This window comes from Bos indicus, chromosome 3, assembly GCF_029378745.1.
Source record: "Bos indicus isolate NIAB-ARS_2022 breed Sahiwal x Tharparkar chromosome 3, NIAB-ARS_B.indTharparkar_mat_pri_1.0, whole genome shotgun sequence".
NCBI lineage: Eukaryota > Metazoa > Chordata > Mammalia > Artiodactyla > Bovidae > Bos > Bos indicus.
This window is the reverse complement of record NC_091762.1, coordinates 34,880,805-34,895,325: the sequence shown is the minus strand read 5'-3', so window position 1 is coordinate 34,895,325 and position 14,521 is coordinate 34,880,805.

Genomic DNA, 14,521 nt, shown 5'->3' with positions numbered 1-14,521 from the left:
TCCAACCGGTCTTCCTGCCACACCTCAACTTGAAATTCATGCTTCAACAATGCCAAGCTCTTTACAGCTGCCAAGCTCACTGGGTATATTATGTCTCCATAAAATGTGCTGCTGCCTCCTCAACCTGTAAAATGTTCATCCTCCCTGGCCTCGTAGGCCAGGAGAGGTCATCACTTCCTCCTCTGTCTCCTCTGTCCCTTGTGTAAGCTTTCTCTGTCACTACCCTATCTGTACTCCCAACCTTGATATATAACAGACTCCACAGTTACTACATGAAATTAAAATGCCCCCAGGAGACTTCCCCTGTGATTCAGTGGCTAAGATTCCATACTTGCAATGCAGGGGGCCTGGATTCCGTCCTTGGTCAGGGAACTAAGGGTTCTGCATGCCACAACTAAAGATCCCACATGCTGCAACTAAGACCTGGCAGAGCCAAATAAATAAATAACTTTTTAAAAAAACACTCCCAATATGTCATAGAGACAAACATCAGCACCATTAGAATGTCTGTAGAAAGGACATCTAGCAGAAGAGGAGTTTGGATGTTGAGAGAGGAAAGGATAAAGAAGTCATGAAGTTGGTGGCAATGATTCTTGCAGCCCAAATTAGAGAAACATTTTCTCAGTGAGAGGCAGAACCACTCAGGAGGTTTCAGAAATGTGTGGGGTATTTTAGGTCATCATAGTGCCTGGGCTAGGGGGGAAGAAGTTGCTGCTGGCATTTATTATCTGGAAAAGTGAAGTCGCTCAGTCGTGTCCGACTCTTTGCAACCCCATGGACTGTAGCCTACCAGGCTCCTCCGTCCATGGAATTTTCCAGGCAAGAGTACTGGAGTGGGTTGTCATTTCCTTCTCCAGGGGATCTTTCCCAACCCAGGGATCAAAGCCGGGTCTCCCGCAGTACTGGCAGACGCTTTACCGTCTGAGCCACCAGGGAAGCCCTTATTACCTGGAGACCAGTCTGAAAGAAAGGGACAGAGCAGTCTTGTACCTAGATCAGTCACATCCAGTACCGATAGGGCCTTCGTTAAGAAACACTACTCCAAAGGTAAAAAAGTGTTTTATTGGTGAAGACTGAAAATACTCCTCTTCCTTAGTGCTTCGGGTCAGAGTGAAATGATTCAGTGAAGGACAGGATCCTCTCCCCCAGCTTCAAGCACTCACTTTCCTTGGCCCCGGTTTGCCTCGAAGACTGCTGAGGTCCACTCTGCCCTCGTACCCCCTGCACGTCATTTCTTCTGCTCCTCCAACAGCCCTGCTTCCTCTCCACCTTGGGGACTTCCCTTCGTGCTGTTCACTCTACTTAAAAAGTGTCTGTCCCACCTTCCCTCTTTCGAATCTTTATTCAGTACTGGAGCATAGTTGATTAACAATGTATGTTAGTTTCAGGTATACAGCAAAGAGACTCAGTTATACATATACATTCAAATTCTTTCCCCATTTAGATTATTACAGAATATTGATCAGTGTTCCCTGTGCTATACAGTAGGTTTTTCTACCTGCGTATTTCTTACTGGTCTCTTAGCATTCCTCTTCCTCCAGAACCTTCCCTCATGTCCTGTAGTAGTTCTGGTTCACGTGATATGAGCCTTCAGAGCACTCTGTGTGAAACCATTTGGGTGGTGTTTCGGTGGCTCCCAAGAGCTCTGGTACGGTAGTCCTTTAGTTCTCAGTGTGGATAAAATTCAGTGAGAGGTAAAGTGATCAATAGGAAGTGATCTATTAGAATTGGATGCTTGTGAGGCTTAAAAGCAGTCTTTTTCACAATCCAAGGAAAAGTAGGGAGGGGGAGAAAAACTCTTTCTTGAGTAGACATCATGCTTCCATTATCAGCTCCTCCTCCAGGTTGAGCAGGAGAGTTTTCTTGTCTCTTCATGGTCCAGCTAGGTCCACAAATTGTTTATGTGTTCAGAGGGCATGTCCTAGGGATCATTAACTTAGCGAGCTCACTGAGCGGGAAGTGCCTCTCATGCCACCATCTTTTCATTGTTTGGGGGCATGTCTTGTGCCTCTGCTGCCTCGTTTTGTTGCTTAGCAAGCCTGCTTGGTTGTGTGTGCCTCTCTCGAGTAATCATTAACTTACAGGGTCTCCCATAATTTTTCTACTTACAGTCCCCTAGTGGGATTAACTATGTAATCACCTACTTTATCTCTTTACTCTCTCCCTCTCGTATCTCTTTAATGACATTTATCACAATTATGAAATATTGGTGGAAGAAAGGAGGGGAGTGAGGAGGAGGAGGGGAAGGAAGGAGAAAGACCCATTTGGCTGTTTGATAAGAGGGGAAAGAGCACACATATTAAAAACAAAAAACAAAAAAACTCAGCTCACTCCTTGTTGAGGACCTTGACTAACTTTTCTAAATGATCGGAACCTTGGTTTTCTCATTCACAATATGAGGATAAAGGGTATTTGTGGGGATTAAATGAGGTAAGTATAGAGAATGGCTTGCTCAGAGTCCGACACATGGGGAGGTGCTCAATGACTGTCCAGTCTTCTTTCCCCTTCCTCCTCTTCCTTGGTGGAAGGACATATATATATTGAAATTTAATTGAGAAAGTTGGACTTAAAAGTTAGCCTTTATACCTTGCATGACAGCGTGGAGATATCTCTAAGCCACCTAAACAGTTCGAGGGACTCTGAGAACTCATGAATGTCTTAAAGCCTGATGTTCAGTGTTACAGCCTAACAGCAGACCTGGAGGCTGCCAGTTGGCAAAGCAATCAGTCAAGTGCTCTTACTTCACATGGTGCCATGTGTGAAAGAAGCTGCACAATGAAACTACTGGGCAGCTGGTGGGCAGTTGTAATCGGCTGTGAATAGAAGCAATGAAGGGAATTTACAGACACTAATGTGGAGTCATCTCACTTGCTAGTAAAGTAATATTCAAAATTCTCCAAGCCAGGCTTCAGCAATACGTGAACCGTGAACTTCCTGATGTTCAAGCTGGTTTTAGAAAAGGCAGAGGAACCAGAGATCAAATTGCCAACATCCGCTGGATCATCGAAAAAGCAAGAGAGTTCCAGAAAAACATCTATTTCTGCTTTATTGACTATGCCAAAGCCTTTGACTGTGTGGATCCCAATAAACTGTGGAAAATTCTGAAAGAGATGGGAATGCCAGACCACCTGACCTGCCTCTTGAGAAACCTATATGCAGGTCAGGAAGCAACAGTTAGAACTGGACATGGAACAACAGACTGGTTCCAAATAGGAAAAGGAGTTCGTCAAGGCTGTATATTGTCACCCTGCTTATTTAACTTCTATGCAGAGTACATCATGAGAAATGCTGGACTGGAAGAAGCACAAGCTGGAATCAAGATTGCTGGGAGAAAATCAATAACCTCAGATATGCAGATGACACCACCCTTATGGCAGAAAGTGAAGAGGAACTAAAAAGCCTCTTGATGAAAGAGAAAGTGAAGAGTGAAAAAGTTGGCTTAAAGCTCAACATTCAGAAAACGAAGATCATGGCATCCAGTCCCATCACTTCTTGGGAAATAGATGGGGAAACAGTGGAAACAGTGTCAGACTTTATTTTTTCGGGCTCCAAAATCACTGCAGATGGTGACTGCAGCCATGAAATTAAAAGACGCTTACTCCTTGGAAGGAAAGTTATGACCAACCTAGATAGCATATTCTAAAGCAGAGACATTACTTTGCCAACAAAGGTTCATCTAGTCAAGGCTATGGTTTTTCCTGTGGTCATGTATGGATGTGAGAGTTGGACTGTGAAGAAGGCTGAGTGCTGAAGAATTGATACTTTTGAACTGTGTTGTTGGAGAAGACTCTTGAGAGTCCCTTGGACTGCAAGAAGATCCAACCAGTCCATTCTGAAGGAGATCAGCCCTGGGATTTCTTTGGAAGGAACAATGCTAAAGCTGAAACTCCAGTACTTTGGCACCTCATGTGAAGAGTTGACTCATTGGAAAAGACTCTGATGCTGGGAGGGATTGGGGGCAGGAGGAGAAGGGGACGACAGAGGATGAGATGGCTGGATGGCATCACTGACTTGATGGACGTGAGTCTGAGTGAACTCCGGGAGCTGGTGATGGACAGGGAGGCCTGGTGTGCTGCGATTCATGGGGTCGCAAAGAGTCGAACACGACTGAGCGACTGAACTGAACTGAACTGAACTGAATGTGGAGTTGTTGCTCAATATTCTTAAATTCAATATTCTTAAAAGATGTGCTCTTTTCTGCACAACCCCCCAGCAAGCTAGCTGGCAAGTATCTGTAGGATGACTACACCCAACTTCTTGGGAGGAATTTGAGCTAACTGGGAAGTAGGGCATCTCTAAAAGTTAACTGAGTCCTTTGTGACTCTGAGTTCCAGGTCCTACTGAAGTCCTACTCAACAAAATGAAATGACTGTTTGGAAAGTGTCAGTGACACCTGTCTGAGGTGGGGTCTAGTTATTATTAAAGGTAGAAGGAATTCTAAGTGAATACAATTTAGATTTGCATGATTCCCTTCTCAAAGGGAACCTCTGGGCACATTTGCAATCCCATAATTAAAACTGATAATAGCATTATAAAACATGGGTATTATCTTCAGAGGAGAACTTCTGAGTACTCACACTATCCCAGAGACAAATAAACTCTTAGAAGTCAGACAATAGGGGAGTCATAAGAGTCTCGCTTCCCTTTTAAGCAATCCACCCTCCTAAGTGACCTTTGGGAATAATAGGGTAGTAAGTAAGTTTCATTGTGCAACTTCTTTCACTCATGACGCCATGTGAAGTAAGAGCACCTGACTGTTTTACTAACAGGCAGACTCCGGAACTGCTATTATGCTACGATACTAACCATCTAATGCAACTTTAGAGAACCCCAGGAATTAACTCTGTAAAAGACCACAGTTGTTTCCTGATTAAAGCCCTGAACCACTTCTCTTTCTCAGACAGGCTTCTTACACTTACCTTCTTTCTTCCACAAGCCCTAAAGGTTGCCAAACTCACCTGTCTTTACCAATCCTGTCCTGATTTAAGAGAAAGTTTGGCATCCTGCGGCTCCCTCAGTCCAGAAACGGTTGGTCATCCCAGCTTAGGATGCATTTCCTCACCCCCACCAGACTTCTAAACTCTGTGATCCCCTCACTTCTAAGCTATTAATCCCATTTCATATGTAAGTAATTTTTATACAAAGCCACCAGAAGGAAATGACAGAGATGTGCCCTTATGGAGGGGATATACAAATCCATAGTAATTTTTCTTCATTTTTAAACTTAAAAATATTCCTGTTTCTCTTTAATAAAAAATGTGAAAGTAGCAAAAACTGTAGAGTCAGAATGCTTCAAATTCTTTCTTCGAGTGTTAGTAGCTCAGTTGTGTCAGACTCTTCGCAACTCCATGGACTGCAGTCCTCCAAGCACCTCTCTCCATGGGATTTCCCAGGCAAGAATACTGGAGTGGGTTGCCATTTCATTCTCCAAGGGATCTTCCTGACCCAGGAATCGAATCCAGGTCTCCTGCATTGCAGGCAGATTCTTTACTGTCTGAGCCACATATTTTATATAGTTGGGGTCATAATATACAAACAGTTTTGCAACATGCTTTTTTTCACTTAACACCAAGAATATTTCCCTGTTATTAAAAACTTTGAAATAAATACCTTTTTTTAAAAGTTATATCCACTCTATAGCTATACTATAATTAATCATTTCCCTAATGACAGACATTTATGTTGTATCCAGTTTTTCAATGTTTTAAAATAACCTAACGGTAAACATTCTTGCTTGTATTTTAAATTATTTCCTCTTGAAATAATTCTTAGGTGAGAAAGTATTAGGACAGAGTATAAATATGTTAATGCTCTTAATATATATACTAAATTAGTTTCAAAAGGCATATATTCTCATCAACAACCTGGGAGTGATATGTTGATATATACTCTGCAACACTAAATAGTAACAATTAAAAAATCTTTGTCAAAAAAGTAGTTTCAGTGTTGTTTTAATTTGAAGTACTTTGATAACTGGTGTGGTTGCACATTTTTCATATGCTTATTGGCCATTTTTATTTCTTTATTTGTGCATTATTTCAGTAGTTTGCTCATTTATCTATTATTCACAATATGACCAGTTATTTTATTACAAGAGTAACCAAAAAATAATGAGCATATTATAAAATGTTAGAACATATTAATATTTATAGTTTTATTACATGCTCTTTTTAAAATTTTAATTAATTTATTTATTCTTGTCAGCACCAGATCTTCTTTGCTTTGCAGAGGCGCAGGCTTCTCGTTTCACTGGCTTCTTTTTGTTATAGAGCACAGGCTGCAGGTACGTGGGCTTCAATGGTTGCAATGCATGGGCTTAGTAGTTGTGACTTGCAGACCTTGGAGCTCACAGGCTCCAGTAGTTGTGAGTATGGCCTTAGTTGCTCCATGGCATGTGGAATCTTCCAGGACCAGGAATGGAACCTGTGTCCCCTACATTGGCAGGGGGACTCTTTACCACTACACCACCGAGAAGTCCATAACATGCTCTTTAAAGAATTCAATCTAATACATTGAGAATATCTTTCTATGCCAACCAGCCATAATTTTTAATGGCTACATGATATTCCATTATATGGATTAATAACTATTTTCACCAATCCTCTGGACATGTAAGTTGTGTCTAATGTTTCCATATTAAAAATGATTGGTGAATGTAATGAACATCTGGTTCATTTATTTTGGGCACTTGTCCAGTCATTTATGTAAAACCATAAAAATGGAATTATTTGGTCAAGATGTACAGAGGTTTTTTATATGTATTACAGAATCTCCCTCAGCAATGGTAATACCAGTTTCTAGCCCCAACAGCAGCACATGAAAGGAGTAATTTCACATACTCTCACCAACAGTATTATCATCCTTTAAAATCTGCAATATAATAGGCAAAAAAGATGTCCCATTGTTTTAATTTACATTTATTGAAACACTAGTGAAGCTGAAGTTCATTTGTGGGCTCATTGTGGTTTTTTGAATTTCCATTGTAAAGTGTTGTTCCCTGTCCTTTGCCTTTTTATCAGGTTGTTGCCTTTCTTTTTCCTGTTGGGTTGTTTCATTCATTGTAAGAGCTCTTTAAATACTAAGTATTTAGTACTGACCCTTTGGCAGTCACATATGTCTCCATTTACCATTTTCCTTTTGACTTCACAAGAGGCAGTATAGGGAGAGACGACACTGGCTCTGCTATTTACCAGCTGTGGTGGGTGCTATACAGAGGCCCTATTCAGAGGCCCTTTACTAAATAAACATCTCCCAGCTGCTGTGAGACTGGCTCCTAAGGATTACAGCTGCTCTCCTCTCTGTGGAGTTTGCACTAGAGGGAGCTGCCATACCTGGGGAAGTTACATTTCGGCCCATACGATAGAGGGAACAAAAAGTCAGCACCCTTCTCTAAAGTGAGGTTTATGCTCTAGACTCTAGAGCCCTCCATCTATGAATCAAACCAAGGCTAAGATTTCCTTGGAGTTATTCTTGCTCAGCTCTTTTCTGTTCCCTATCCCTTTCACTGCTCTTTATAGGTTCCTCCTGTAGAGGTCTCAATAAATCCTATGGCTCTAAATCCCTGTCTCAGGATCTGCTTCTAGGGAAGCCAACCTTACATTCTGTAAAAGGGGTTAATATTAGTACCTACTTCATAGGGTTGCTGTGAAAATAAGTCCTACCTAAAACAATAATAATAGCAAAAAGTATATAGTATTTATATGCACTAGGTATTGTCCTAAGCAATTTACACGTATTAATTCATTTAGTCCTTATATCAGTCAAGGTACAGGTATAATCCTTAAGCATGTAAAGTGCTTAGAACTGTGCCTGGTGCATATTTAGCATCAATTAATCTTACAATGGCACCCCACTCCAGTACTCTTGCCTGGAAAATCCCATGGGTGGAGGAGCCTGGTGGGCTACAGTCCACAAGGTCGCTAAGAGTCGGACACGACTGGGCGACTTCACTTTCATTCTTCACTCTCATGCATTGGAGAAGGAAATGGCAACCCACTCCAGTGTTCTTGCCTGGAGAATCCCAGGCACGGGAAGCCTAGTGGGCTGCCGTCTATGGGGTTGTACAGAGTCGGACACGACTGAAGTGACTTAGCATAGCACAGCAATCTTAGCTATTATGATTGATTGATTAACTCTCCATTTCAGATCAAAGATTAAGCCTGTTAATAGGCTGTTTCCTCCTGCATTTTGAGGTCTCTTTCCCATGGCCCTTTTCTTAGGCATTCCTTTAGAAAGCTCCTTCCCCTTAATTTTTTCTGTTTTATTCCAAAAGGTAGAGCTGCCATGCTTACATTCTTGCTGAGGAACCTCCACACCCATCGTTCTTTCTTTCTTTCAGTAAAGGGAGCGCTGTTATTATTCTTTGATAGATTTGTTGGAAGCAACAGGTGTTATCTACCTAGTTATTCAAATTTGTGTTGATTCAATGGTGTCATTTATAACTTAGAGAAAAGTCTAGCTATCCAACTTCAGCTTAAAAAAAAAAAAAAAAGCTAAGCTTGATCTATCCCAAAAACCCAGCAGGTTTAAGGTTATACACACTCATTGCTCTCTTCCTTCTGCAAGGCACTGGAAAAAGTCAAGGAAGCCTGTGTTTCAGGGGGTCATCTAGAAATGTGCAGTAAGAGCACCACTGCTGATTTCCTAGTATCCAGCATAGTGTTTGCCACACAATAGGCACTTCAACCTATATGTTATTGAATAGATGATTGATTGAGTTTACAAGGTGAGAAAGAAAAATGACATCAACTAATAGTTGTTTATATGTATTTATTAATATTTACCACTTAATATAGTCAGCGTTTCCTTCCTGCATCCTTAACTATCCATCTAAGACCATTTTCCTTCTTGACAGAGAACCCATACAGCTTCAGTCAGTGAGGCTCTGTAATGGCAAAGTCAGTTTTTGTTTACCTGAAAAGGCATTTAATCCTCATTTTTGAAAGATACTTCCACTGGTTAAATAATTTGAGACTGACAGTCATTTTCTCTGACCATAGTGTCAAAGATATTCTTCTGGTTTACTTTTTTTGCAGTTGCAAAGTCACATGTCTGCCTCATTTTGTTCCATTGGCGGTAATTGGTCATTTCTCTCTTGATGGTTTTAAGCTTACTTCTTTGTTTTCAATGCTCTGCATTTTCATTATCTCATGTGTAGGTGTACATTTTTTTTTTTAATCCTGCTTGAAAGTATTATCTGCTTCTTTTCTCATCATAGAATTTCAATCAGACATATATTAGATCTTCTTACTCTATCCTTTGTGATTCTTTTATATGAAAAAACTAGTTCAGTTCTATGTTCCAATTTGCCGATTCTCTTCAGCATGTCTAATCTGCTGTTAAACCTGTCAAATTCTAATTATTATGGATTTAAAAAAAATTTTTTTAAGTCTAGATTTTTTTAAACTTGCCATTCATTTTTGCAGAACTTTGTTATTTATATTTTCTTTTATCATATTAAACATACTTATTTATAATCCATGGCTATAATCAATTCTAGTTTTAAAGTCTTTATGTATTTGATTCTGTTATCTGAGATTTTTTTATTTATTTTTGGGTTTTTTCCTTTTCTGTTAATTCTTGTACAAGATGTCTCTTTGTATGATTTGTGATTTGATTGAGAGTTCACTTTTGTAAGTTTTTCTGTAGAAATGTTTGGGATGTGGGTTAAGCTGGTGTTACAGTCCACTTGGGTTGACAAAATACCATAAAGTAAGATACCATTATATAAATAAAACACCTATTCCTCATAGTTCTGAAGCCTGGTAACCCAAGATCAAGGCATTGGCAGACTCGGTGTCTGGTGAGGCACATTTTCTGATTCATAGAAGGCCATCACCTCACTTTGTTTCACATGGTAGAGGGGTGAGGTTGTCCCCTGAGGTCATCTTTATAAAGGCTCTATTCTCATTCACAAGGGCCCCACTCTTAGGACCTAATTACCACCCAGAGGCCTTATCTCCAGATACCATCACACTGAGGATTAGGTTTAAACATGAATTTTGCAGGGACACAGACATTCAGCCTATAGCATTTAGATTTCTCTAAACGTGACCTGGTTTACCTTTGCCAGCTCTGTGAGAGCACCACCAACCTGAAACCACTTTAAGGTAAATTATGTGCTTGAGTTTTTTCAGACACCTCAGGTAGATGAGATTATTGCCTTTGGTTTAAAAAAGTCTCAGAGGAAGTTTTTCCCCCTCCATCCTACTTTAAGGCTGCTTATAGGTAACTTTCTCTTGTAGTCTTCTGGAAAAAGGCTGAAGAGACCTTCTGGGGGATCCTGGCTTTATGTGTAGAGTCTCTTATGAAATTTCTCATCTTGGCAGGAACCTGGCCTTTGTTTCTTCTTTCTATGCCTCATGAGACCATGACAACTAAAACTCTAATTCATCTGGTTTAGCCAAGACAAAGCTTGGTTTCAGCATTCTACTTATCTCTCACTAGTTTTTGGCTTCTGAGTAATCAGTCCTTACTTTCATGCTAGCTTATTAACAAATTTTCTATTTTTTTAAAAAATATTTAAAACCATTTTAAGTTGCTTTCAGTCTGAGAGTGAGACTATTTCATTACTGTCAGAAATGGAAGTCTACAAAGTGATTTTCTTCCAATTTTTTATTCTGAAAAATTCCAAATTTCCAGAAAAGGTAAAACAATAATACACGAATAGTATAGTACAAGAATAGTGTGTATATACTATCAGATCAGATCAGATCAGATCAGTCGCTCTTTGCGACCTCATGAATTGCAGCACGCCAGGCCTCCCTGTCCATCACCAACTCCCAGAATTCACCCAGACTCATGTCCATCGAGTCAGTGATGCCATCCAGCCATCTCATCCTCTGTCATCCCCTTCTCCTCCTGCCCCCAATCCCTCCCAGCATCAGAGTCTTTTCCAATGAGTCAACTCTTCGCATGAGGTGACCAAAGTACTGGAGTTGCAGCTTTAGCATCATTCCCTCCAAAGAAATCCCAGGGCTGATCTCCTTCAGAATGGACTGGCTGGATCTCCTTGCAGTCCAAGGGACTCTCAAGAGTCTTCTCCAAAACCGCAGTTCAAAAGCATCAATTCTCCAGCGCTCAGCCTTCTTCACAGTCCAACTCTCACATCCATACGTGACCACAGGAAAAACCATAGCCTTGACTAGACGGGCCTTTGTTGGCAAAGTGATGTCTCTGCTTTTGAATATGCTATCTAGGTTGGTCATAACTTTCCTTCCAAGGAGTAAGCGTCTTTTAATTTCATGGCTGCAGTCACCATCTGTAGTGATTTTGGAGCCCAGAAAAATAAAGTCTGATACTGTTTCCCCATCTATTTCCCGTGAAGTGGTGGGACTGGATGCCATGATCTTCATTTTCTGAATGTTGAGCTTTAAGCCAACTTTTTCACTCTCCTCTTTCACTTTCATCAAGAGGCTTTTTAGTTCCTCTTCACTTTCTGCCAGAAGGGTGGTGTCATCTACATATCTGAGGTTATTGATATTTCTCCTGGCAATCTTGATTCCAGTTTGTGTTTCTTCCAGGCCAGTGTTTCTCATCATGTACTCTGCATATAAGTTAAATAAACAGGGTGACAATATACAGCCTTGACGAACTCCTTTTCCTATTTGGAACCAGTCTGTTGTTCCATGTCCAGTTCTAACTGTTGCTTCCTGACCTGCATACAAATTTCTCAAGAGGCAGATCAGATGGTCTGGTATTCCTATCTCTTTCAGAATATAGTTTAGTATATATACTATATATATATATATATACACACATGTATACTTATATATATATAGTATATTATAGTACAAGAATAGTATCTTATACTTTATATAATAGTGCAAGAATAGTATCTATCTATATATATAGTTGTTTAGTTGCTAAGTTGTGTCCAAATTTTTTGCTACTCCTATGGACTGTAGCCCACCAGGCTTCTCTTTCCATGGGATTTCCCAGGCAAGAATACTGGAGTGGGTTGCCCCTTCCTTCTCCAGGGGATCTTCCTGATGATCCAGGGATTGAACCTGCATTGGCAGATAGATTCTTTACCACTCAGCCACTAGGGAAGCTATACATACATACACACACACACACCCCTCCATATATCTTTATCTAGACACACACACACACACACACACACCCCTCCATATATCTTTATCTACACACACACACACACACACACACACACACACACCTCCCCATATATCTTTATCTAGACCCAATTGTTAATATTTGGTTTGTATTTCTCTCTCTTTTGCTGAGCCATTTGAATATAAGTTTCAGAAGTCATGGCTCTTTACCTTTAATATTTCAGCTTGCATCTTCTAAAAATAAAAAATTCTATATAGCCATAATTCCATGTTATATGTAAGAAAACAAACAGTAATTCCATAATATTGTCTAATATATAGTCTATATTCAAAATTTCCTGGTTGCTTTTCAACTGTCTTTTATAGTCACTTTTCTTCGACTCTTTTTTCTCTCTGTATTCCCTACCCACCTCTGATATAGAACCCCATCAAGATTCTTGAACTTTTCCTGGTCTGTTTTTTGTAAACAATAATGCTTATCAAGAGTCTGGGCTAGTTGTCTTATAGAATGTCTCAAATTCTAGATTTATTCCATAGTACTTTAAAAAAATATATATAAACAGATGAAGTTATTCTCATGTTTAAAATCTCTTACTGGTTTCTATAACATTTAAACAATAAAGCCCAAACATATTTCCCTGGTTTACAAAGGCCTACTGGAGCTGTAAGCTCTCCTCAGCCTCCTTCCAGCTTCTCAAACACAAAAAGCTACTCCTCACATTAAAATTTAGTCCTTGGATTGGAGGTTCCCTTCTGCCTAATGTGCTCTTCCCTGAGTTGTGCTGGAAACTTGTCTCTTTTTGATTATTAAAATCTCAGTTTGAATACTGTCTTCTCAGAGTGGCCTGTTTTACCTTGACACTCAATATAGAGCTGTCATTCAGTCACTCTCATATTCCCCTGCTTTGAATTCTCCTCATTGATATCGTTCTTATTTATTTTAATTGAATTCCAGGAGGGCAGGGCTGTGTTCTGTCCTGCTCACTACTATATTCCCAGCACCTAGGGCTTCCCAGGTGGCGCCAGTGGTAAAGAACCCGCCTGCCAATGCAGGAGACATAAGAGCCCCAGGAGATGCGAGTTCAATTCCTGGGTTGGGAAAATCACCGGAGAAGGAAATGACACCCCACACCAGTATTCTTGCCTGGAGAATTCCGCGGACAGAGGAACCTGGTGGGCTACAGTCCATGAAGTTGCAAAAAGTCGGACACAACTGAGCTGCACACACAGAGAGAACAGTTCCTAAAACATAGCAAAAACTCAGTAAATATTTGCTGAATACTGTGATGAATAAGCTGAAAGCTGAGGGCTGAAAAGAAGCCAAGCATTTAAAGAGCCTAGGGGGAAAAAACTCGCAAAGGGAACTGACAGGGAATGCCCTGAGAGAACCCTGAGGCTTAGTCTATTCTAGGGTCCTGTGTCCTTGGAGGGAAGTGAACCCTCTGGAGGGAGAAATTCAAGAGAGTGAGGAGGTGGGCAGGGGAAGATGGAGTAGGGTTTTGTGGGTCATGGTAAGAAATTTAGATTTCATTTTAAACCAAATGAGAAGTCACTAAAGGTTATCAAGGAAAGGAGTGACACAATCTGATTTACACCTTTTAAAAGATATTCAACTTGAGTAAGATGGAGGTAACTAATATGAGTGACAGAAAGTCATATGTGTAAGAGAAGACTTGAAAGCGGGAAAGGAGGAAATGATGATTCATTTTGGACATGTTGAATTTGCTGTACTTCCTTTGTGGCTTTCGAATCAATACCCCAAAAAGATGAGTAAGAAGGGATTATAATACCTGAAATAGTTCAGTTCAGTTCAGTTGCTCAGTTGTGTCCGGCTCTTTGAGACCCCATGAATTGCAGCACGCCAGGCCTCCGTGTCCATCACCAACTCCCAGAGTCCACCCAAACTCATGTCCATTGAGTCAGTGATGCCATCCAGCCATCTCATCCTCTGTCATCCCCTTCTCCTCCTGCCCCCGATCCCTCCCAGCATCAGAGTCTTTTCCAATGAGTCAACTCTTCGCATGAGGTAGCCAAAGTATTGGAGTTTCAGCTTTAGCATCAGTCCTCCCAGTGAACACCCAGGACTGATCTCCTTTAGAATGGACTGGTTGGATCTCCTTGCAGTCCAAGGGACTCTCAAGAGTCTTCTCCAACACCAGAGTTCAAAAGCATCAATTCTTCGGCACTCAGCTTTCTTCACAGTCCAACTCTCACATCCACTCATGACTACTGGAAAAACTATAGCCTTGACTAGACGGGCCTTTGTTGGCAAAGTAATGTCTCTGCTTTTGAATATGCTATCTAGGTTGGTCATAACTTTCCTTCCAAGGAGTAAGCGTCTTTTAATTTCATGGCTGCAATCACCATCTGCAGTGATTTTGGAGCCCCCAAAAATAAAGTCTGACACTGTTTCCACTGTTTCCCCATCTATTTCCCATGAAGTGATG